Raw genomic sequence first — 7,665 nt, forward strand, 5'->3', positions numbered from 1 at the left:
TCTTAAGGTACGGTGCCATTTTAAGGTACCCCATGTTACCTAATATTCCTCCCTTTTTGTTTTCTTAAACGGGGGAAAACGGGCGTCGTGATTCATCTGGCTGCTTCCTGCTGAGTGGGGGCGCTGTGGGGAGGGGGCACAGGGAGAACTGTCAGGGTTGTGCATGGGGTAATGTTCCTTGTAGGTATAGATCCTCAAGTGCTGTGAGCCAGTTGAGGGGCAGGGATGGGTTGGCGATGAGCCAGCTGTCGGCGCAGAGATCGTTGAGAAATTTGTGGAATCGGTTGGTGGTTGTCATGATTGGCTTGGATTAGCAGGTTGTGAGCCCATCTGTGGAATCTGTCCCGTCCTCACTGGTGGCTAAAAGTTGGTAGTTCCTGAGGAGAAGCTGGTTAAATGTTTGGTTAGATATGGAAGAGATTTGGTTTTTCATAAACTTAATGAGGCAGGGGAGTAGTGCGCAGAAAGCGAGGATACCCATTAGGGGGCCTAAAAAGTGAAGGAGCCAAGCTAAGAGGGGGGTTTTGAGGGTTTCCCAAAGGGAGGGAGTAGTGCTAGCATTCATTAGTTTACATTTTATCTGATGTAGGTTTTTAATGCTAGTTTCGATTACTTGGGACTCATTAATGTAATAACAACAGTTCTCGTGTAAGAAGATGCAAGTACCGCCTTTTTCAGCTGTGAGTAGGTCGATGGCGTGGCGGTTTTGAAGGGTGACACCAGCTAGAGATGTGATTTGTCGTTGGAGGGCAGCTAGAGACTGAGCCGTTTCCTCAATGGCCGTCTGCATCTGGGTTTGGAAATCTGAAAATTGGGATACGCTGTATCCTAAAGAGGTGGCTCCTAGTCCTGTACCTATGAGAGAGGTTGTTAGAGAGATTCCAAGCATGACAGGTAGGAAGATTGCTTTTTTTTTCCCGACGGTCCTCAGGAGAGTTGGGTTTAGGGTGATTAAACTGATAGGCTTGAAGGCCTTCAGAGAAGGAGAGCAATGTGAGTTGAGGGACTAGTGTGGTGGGTATGCAGGGGCCAGGGATAGAGGAATTAATGGATTTGTATAAGGAGCCATTACACCAAAAAAAAAAAGGCCGTCTGGAGCTGGAAAGTTGGGGGGGGAGGTGGACAGTTTGTTTGACATTGTGGGGCGATGGGGGGTGGTAGCTGGTGTTGTAACAGGTAGGAATAGGGACGCTGAGGTTGGCAAGGAGGGGGACATGGGAGATTACAAAGCCGGTGGTCGGAGGGGAGGGGTTGCTTATGTTTATGGAGCTAGATAGTGGAACTGCAGCAAGAGGGAAGTGGGGACCTGAGAGGTGTTTCATAGTAGTAATCCTTGATTGAGGAACAGAAGCCAGGAAGCCTGTATGGAAGTTGTGTCGGCCTGTGGGTGCAGCTGGGATTGTAGTTCAGTCTCTCCTTGAGAAATATGTGTGTTAATTTTGGCTAGAACCTGTTGGGAGTCAGTTTTTAGGGTACGGGTAATGGTTATAGTTTGTGCTGGATAAGACCAGGCGTTGCTTGGGTATACTCCCCCTGTGGCTGCCTGGCCCCGGATTGCATTGGCTGGGTCGGTGATGTGAATTGCTCGAGATAAGGCATTGTTTTTGGTGACATAATATATGAATGGGGTCTGTCTGTCTGTTTTTTTTGGTGATTTAATTCATCCAGGGACACCCATAGTTTTGGGGCCATTCAGTTTACAGGCGCTGCGGGATTGTTGGTGTGGAAAGCAAATGGCAAAGTGGAACATGTGGAAATAAGGGTCCTAACCACTATTTATTATGGTGAGTTTAGGGAGCGGAAGGTTTACTGAGGATGCGTCGATGGAGCATCGGGTGTAACTGATGACATTGGTGTGTGACCTCCGGTTAGCGTTGTAGGTTTTTTTGAGGGTGAACAGGTAGTAGTGTTGTGAAGGGGGCCTGTTGGCGGAGGAGGGTCCGTAGAAAAAGATGTAAGAGGCGGAGAGCCAGAAGAGCGGGCTCGGAGCAGGCATGAGGGCAGCAGCTTACGCCTTAGGAATAGTGGGAAGGGAGGGTGTTTTAGAAATGCGAACTTTGAGAGGGTTGTGGGGTACAGGCGTGCCTGGCTTTAGAGGGGTTTGTGGGTTCGTGTTTAAGGACAGACAGGCAGGAGGGTGGTGGGATTGAGGGGTGCACATGTTTGGAAAGTTACAGCAGAATCGTGCAGGCAAGGGGGAAGGATTTGTAGACTTTTGTAGGTCAGGAGTTCCTTGAGTTGATGGGGGGAGGTAATGACAACAGCTGCCCTAAACGTTAATTTCTTTGACTCTTGAAGTAGTAGGTAGGCTGCAGCCAGGGCCCGAAGGCAGGGGGCCCACCCTCGCACGGTGGGGTCTAGTCGGCCGGCAGGGATGCAGAGCCTCCCATGGTGAGAGAGGAAGGGGTATATGTATACGGCGGCTGGCTGAACAGGGCGTCCCCTATTAGCTGATGTCCGTGTTGCGAGTCAGAACCTTCGAGCCAGTCATTACTGAAACGAAAGAACTGATGGGCCTCTGTAAGGCCGAGGGCCGTGGGTTACCTGGTACCAGGAATTTTTGAGCGAGAGAAGGGAGGAAACCCAGGCCGGACGAGTGAGGACGGAAAGGAGAAAACTCAGTTCCCTGCGGCCGAGTTCGCTCTCAGAATTGTTTGGATAGGTATGCAACTGCTGCAAAGGTGGGTCCATGCATCTGACCTAGGACTCCAAGAGCCAAGCCATTGTGCTCATGTACATATAGAATGAAAGGTTGTTGTAAGTCTGGAAGATGTAGGGCTGGGGCTTTGAGTAGTGCCTGTTGGAGTGACAGGAAGGGCTGCTTGACTGTGGCCTCTACAGGCTCAGATGGGATACCTTGGGAGAGATCATATAGGGGCTTTGCTAATAAAGAGTAGTTGGGGATCCAAGTTCTAAAGTAGCCTGCTAGTCCTAAGAAGGAGAGTATCTCTTGTTTGGTTTTTGGGATGGGAAGACTTCTAATAAAACACTTTCAGTCTAGGGTGATGGCCTTTGAGTCATGGGCAAGGAAGACTCCTAGATAGGTGACTTGAGTGAGGGAGAGCTGGACCTTTTGGGGGGATACTCAGTAGCCTTGGTCAGCAAGGAAGTTGAGAAGAGAGGTGGTGTCAGTTTGTGAGACAGTTAGAGAGGGACTTCATAGGAGGAGGTCATTAATGTATTGTAGGAGGGTGGACTGGGGAAAGTGTAATTTTTGTAGGTCTGAGGCAAGAGTTTGACCAAAGATATGGGGACTATCTCTGAACCCTTGGAGAAGCACTGTCCACATGAGCTGTTGTGACTGTTTAGTGTCTGGGTCAGTCCAAGTGAAGGCGAACAGGTCTTGTGACTGAGGGGAGAGGGGAATGGTGAAAAAGGCATCTTTAAGATCTATGACTGAGAAATGTGTGGCACTGGGAGGAATAGAGGATAAGAGCTGAGGTCTTGGATGAGGTGGAACGTACCATTGGGTTTTTTTACTGCTAGAATAGGGGTGTTAAATGGAGAATGGGTTAGCCTGAGGAACCCTTTTCTTAAGAGGTCTAAAATAATTGGTTGTAATCCTTTCAGGCTGGAGACGGGGAGAGGATATTGAGGTTGGCTGGGGAAGTGGTGTGGGTTTTTGAGGACGCTGGCTGGGAGCGAATCTATGGAACTCGCCACCAAGGCAATGAGTGAGGTGGATTGCAGGAGGGTGATTGGGTTGAAGGTGATGGAGGTAAAGGTGATGGGACGTCCATCCACTGTTAAAGAGACCCTGGGCTCCTGCATGGTGATGATTTGTGTCGGGAAGGAAGTCCCAAGGCCCCGTCAGTCTTGAATGGCCAATCCTAGAAGATTGGGAGTTGGGATGGTGGCTGGCCTGGCCCCCCTTCGGGAGCCGGGGCAGTCTACGCCCCAGTGGCCAGATTGGTGGCATTTAGGACATGGCCGGTTGGGGGGCCTGGGATTTGGGCACTCTCGGACCCAGTGCCCTTCCTTTCCGCATTTGAAACACGGCCCTGGGAGCTGACGTTAGGATGGACGGGCAGACGACAACTTATGGCCGTGCGATCGAGGGGAGGCATGAAGGGCTTGTGCCAGTAACTGCTGCTTTTGCCTCTTTGCCTTCTCATCTCGATTGTGATACACCTTAAATGCCGTCGCTAAGATCTCGGTTTGAGGGGTGAGGGGGCCTTTGTCCAGTTTTTTTAGTTTACCTTTGATATCAGGAAAACTCTGAGCAAAAAAATGGGACATGAGGAGTTGCCTACTGTCTGGGGTTTTGGGATCTATGTTGGTGTATTGTTGGAGTGCCTGTGTAAGGCGGTCTAGAAAAGCGGGCGGGTTTTCATTTTTATCCTGTATGACTTCATGAAGTTTTTCAAAGTTAACTGCCTTTTGAGCTGCCCTCCGTAGACCGGCTATGATGCAAGTAGCGAAATGGTCTCGGGCTGATACTCCATTTTGGGTGTTATAATCCCAACTGGGCTCATGCTCAGGTACTGCCTGCGCTCCTAGCGATAGGGCTGGGGTTGTTTGGTGAACCTCATCTGCATAAGTTAGAGCTTGTTCCTAGACTCGCCTACACTCCTCAGGGAGGAGGGTGTTAGAGAGAATCATATAGATGTCATGGAAGGTAAGGCTATAAGCTTGGATGAGGTATCGGAATTCTTTGATATATAAAGCAGAATTGGAAGTGTAGGAGCCTAGGCGTTTTTCTATTTGTGATAAGTCAGCCATAGAAAAGGGGATGTGGACTCGGACAATACCTTCAGCTCCTGCCACCTCTCTAAGAGGGGCAAGGAGCAGGGGGGTGTGACTTTGAGCGAGTGGCGGTGGGGGCTGAAGGCCGGGGCTGATGGGATAGGCGGTTGAGGGCGTGGGGGGGCAGCGGGAGGCTGGGTGACTTCCGGCTGGGTGGCGGCCGGAGGGTGGTGGTATGGGGGGGCGTTCATCAGCTGGGTCGAAGTCAGGGGCAGAGGGAGAGGTTGGCGGTTTAAGAGCGGCAAGGAGCTGCTGCGGTTTGCAAGGGAGACAAAGGTTAGGTGTATCCCGTAGGAGAAAGAAGCCGTGGATATATGGGATCTCTACCCATTTTCCTGTTCGCTCGCAATAATTGTAGAGATCCTGGAGAATGTTAGGATTGAGAGACCCATAAGTGGGCCATTTGCTTTGGTTGTCTAGGGGATATGTGGGCCAGTTTTGCTATTTGGGGTCTACCGTGGCCTTAGGGGCTTGAGGCGAGGCGCTTCGTGGGGTCTCTTGCCTGCCTAGAGAGGTAGACCCCGGAGGGGAAGACTTACTGAGACAGGGCCGGTGTTGGGCAAACAGCTTGGCAAATAGGAGAATGGGTGAAGGCCAGTTGGGGGTTTGGGTTGAGTCTAAGAAGAGCTCGGGATCCCAGTAAAAGTGGGGAGTCCCGATCCGAGTCACGGCACCAAATGAAAGGGATAGTGGCAAACTCAAACGACACCGAGTACGGGCAAGAGATCTTTATTGAAGAGGTTGATGTCAGGTCGTGCAGGAGAGAGAGAGAGAGAGAGATGTTGGGTGGAGTAATTTAGAGCGAGAGAGAGAGAGAGAGAGAGATGTTGGGTGGAGTAATTTAGAGCGAGGGAGAGAGAGAGAGAGAGAGAGAGAGAGAGAGAGAGATGTTGGGTGGAGTAATTTATAGCCCCCAGGGCTGGGCACTGATGATTGGATGGGGGGCGGGCCTGAAGGGAGGAGTAGGAGGTGCCTTCTTTTATTGGGTCTTATTTGGCGGGCCGACGACGTAGTGCTGGGTGAAGAAGAACCCGGAACCAGCGCCATCTTTTGGCGCCTTGCGTCACCTAACGGTCTGCACTGTTTCAGCACCTCACTGAAACCCTCACAGAGCTTTCTGTCACCCTGATTCTGTGCATCCTCCAAAAACTGGTCTCATAGAAGCAAGGCCGCTGCTGCTGTGCCGACTGGGTTCCCTGAGGCTACTGGTAAGTGATGTCAGGCCTTACAGGCTCAGCATTACTTCCTCCACTGAAGCCCCCGGTGATGGCGTGGCCCAGTGTGTGCCCCACAGCAGAGCCCACAGCCACATCAGCTGCAGTGGTTGCCATCTGGGCCCTCAGACCTGGCTGCTGGGGCGCAGCAGCAGGAGAGCCAAATGCAGAGGTGGATGCCACTGTTGGCGGCTGAGCTGCTGGTGCTGGCCTGGGTGCAGCTCTCATCTGAGATGCCCAGCTGGCCAGAGGGGCCATGTGGGAGGTGCGGCTTCGGCTTCCATGGGGCATCCTAGGTGCGCGGCAGCTCGGCGTTTGTATGTGTGAAAACAAGCCGTTTTGTTCATTTTAAAGAGCTCAAACAATGCAGAAAGCTGCAGTGATAAAATTTAGAGAATATGTAATCCTCCCCAAATCCCACCACCTAGAAAGAACCACCATTAGCTCCATTTTTATTTTTATTGCCCAGGCTGGAGTCAATGGCTCGATCTCAGCTCACTGCAACCTCTGCCTCCCGGATTCAAGTGATTATTCTGTCTCAGCCTCCCAAGTAGCTGGGATTACAGGTGTGCACCACTGTGCCCGGCTAATTTTTTTGTATTTTTAGTAGAGATGGGGTTTCACCATGTTGGTCAGGCTGGTCTCAAACTCCTGATCTCAGGTAATCTGCCTGCCTCCGCCTCCCAAAGTGCTGGGATTATAGGCGTGAGCCACTGCGCCTGGCCTATCAATATTTGTTGAATGAATACCTTGTAGAATTTTTTAAGACTTTGAAATTGCTTTGTATTTGGCAAATACTTTAAATCTAATGCCTCTCCCACTTGCTTTTTTGAAAAAATGAGTACACCTTATCCTTTTCCCAGGATAGCCCTCAGACTTTCCTGGGTGGGCCCTGCATCTCAGCAGCCTCCCTGGAAAACATCCTCTGCTTCTCTGGACTCTCCAAATGGGACAGCTGCAGAGAATATCTGCCCCCTTGGCCCCCCTAGGTTGAGCATATCCAGTAATTGGTCTTATTATTCTGTGTTGGAATTTTAGAAAGATAGTGTGATGTTGTTATTATTCTATGAATAACAACTTCTAAATTGATCCAATGCTCAATGAAAATGACATTTCTTTTTCTTTTTTTGAGATAGAGTTTCGTTCTTGTTGCTCAGGCTGGAGTGCAATGGCACAATCTTGGCTCACCGCAACCTCTGCCTCCTGGGTTCAAGTGATTTTTGTGCCTCAGCCTCCTGAGTAGCTGGGATTACAGGAGCACACCACCACACCTGGCTAATTTTTGTATTTTTAGTAGAGACAGCGTTTCGCCATATTGGCCAGGCTGGTTTCGAACTCCTGACCTCAGGTGACCCACCCGCCTTAGCCTCCCAAAGTGCTGGGATTACAGGTGTGAGCCACTGCACCTAGCCATTCTTCTTTCTTTCCTTTTTTTTTCTTTGAGACAGGGTTTTGCTCTGTTGCCCAGGTTGGAGAAAACCCACTGAGAAACATCACATATATGGAAGCTGTTCATACGTAGTATATGAGTGGGCTGTAGAGACAGGGGTGCTGTGGAGGAAATGAACTTTCATTTTGTTGCTGAAAACTGCATTATTAGCTCCTGAATTTCCAGTCTTTTATATAATTGTTTATGTGAACATGATGCATTTTAAGGTATAATATTTAAAATTTACTTGGCATTAAATCGTAGTTCTGCTCTTAA

At 50.0% G+C, this 7,665-nt stretch overlaps 1 pseudogene; it reads right to left on the reverse strand.

The window, feature by feature from the left end:
* Positions 1–2,357: 2,357 nt before the first annotated feature.
* Positions 2,358–6,251, reverse strand: LOC115837026 (annotated as a pseudogene).
* Between the last annotated feature and the right edge of the window lie 1,414 nt (positions 6,252–7,665).

Source organism: Nomascus leucogenys, chromosome 10 (assembly GCF_006542625.1).
Source record: "Nomascus leucogenys isolate Asia chromosome 10, Asia_NLE_v1, whole genome shotgun sequence".
Lineage (NCBI taxonomy): Eukaryota > Metazoa > Chordata > Mammalia > Primates > Hylobatidae > Nomascus > Nomascus leucogenys.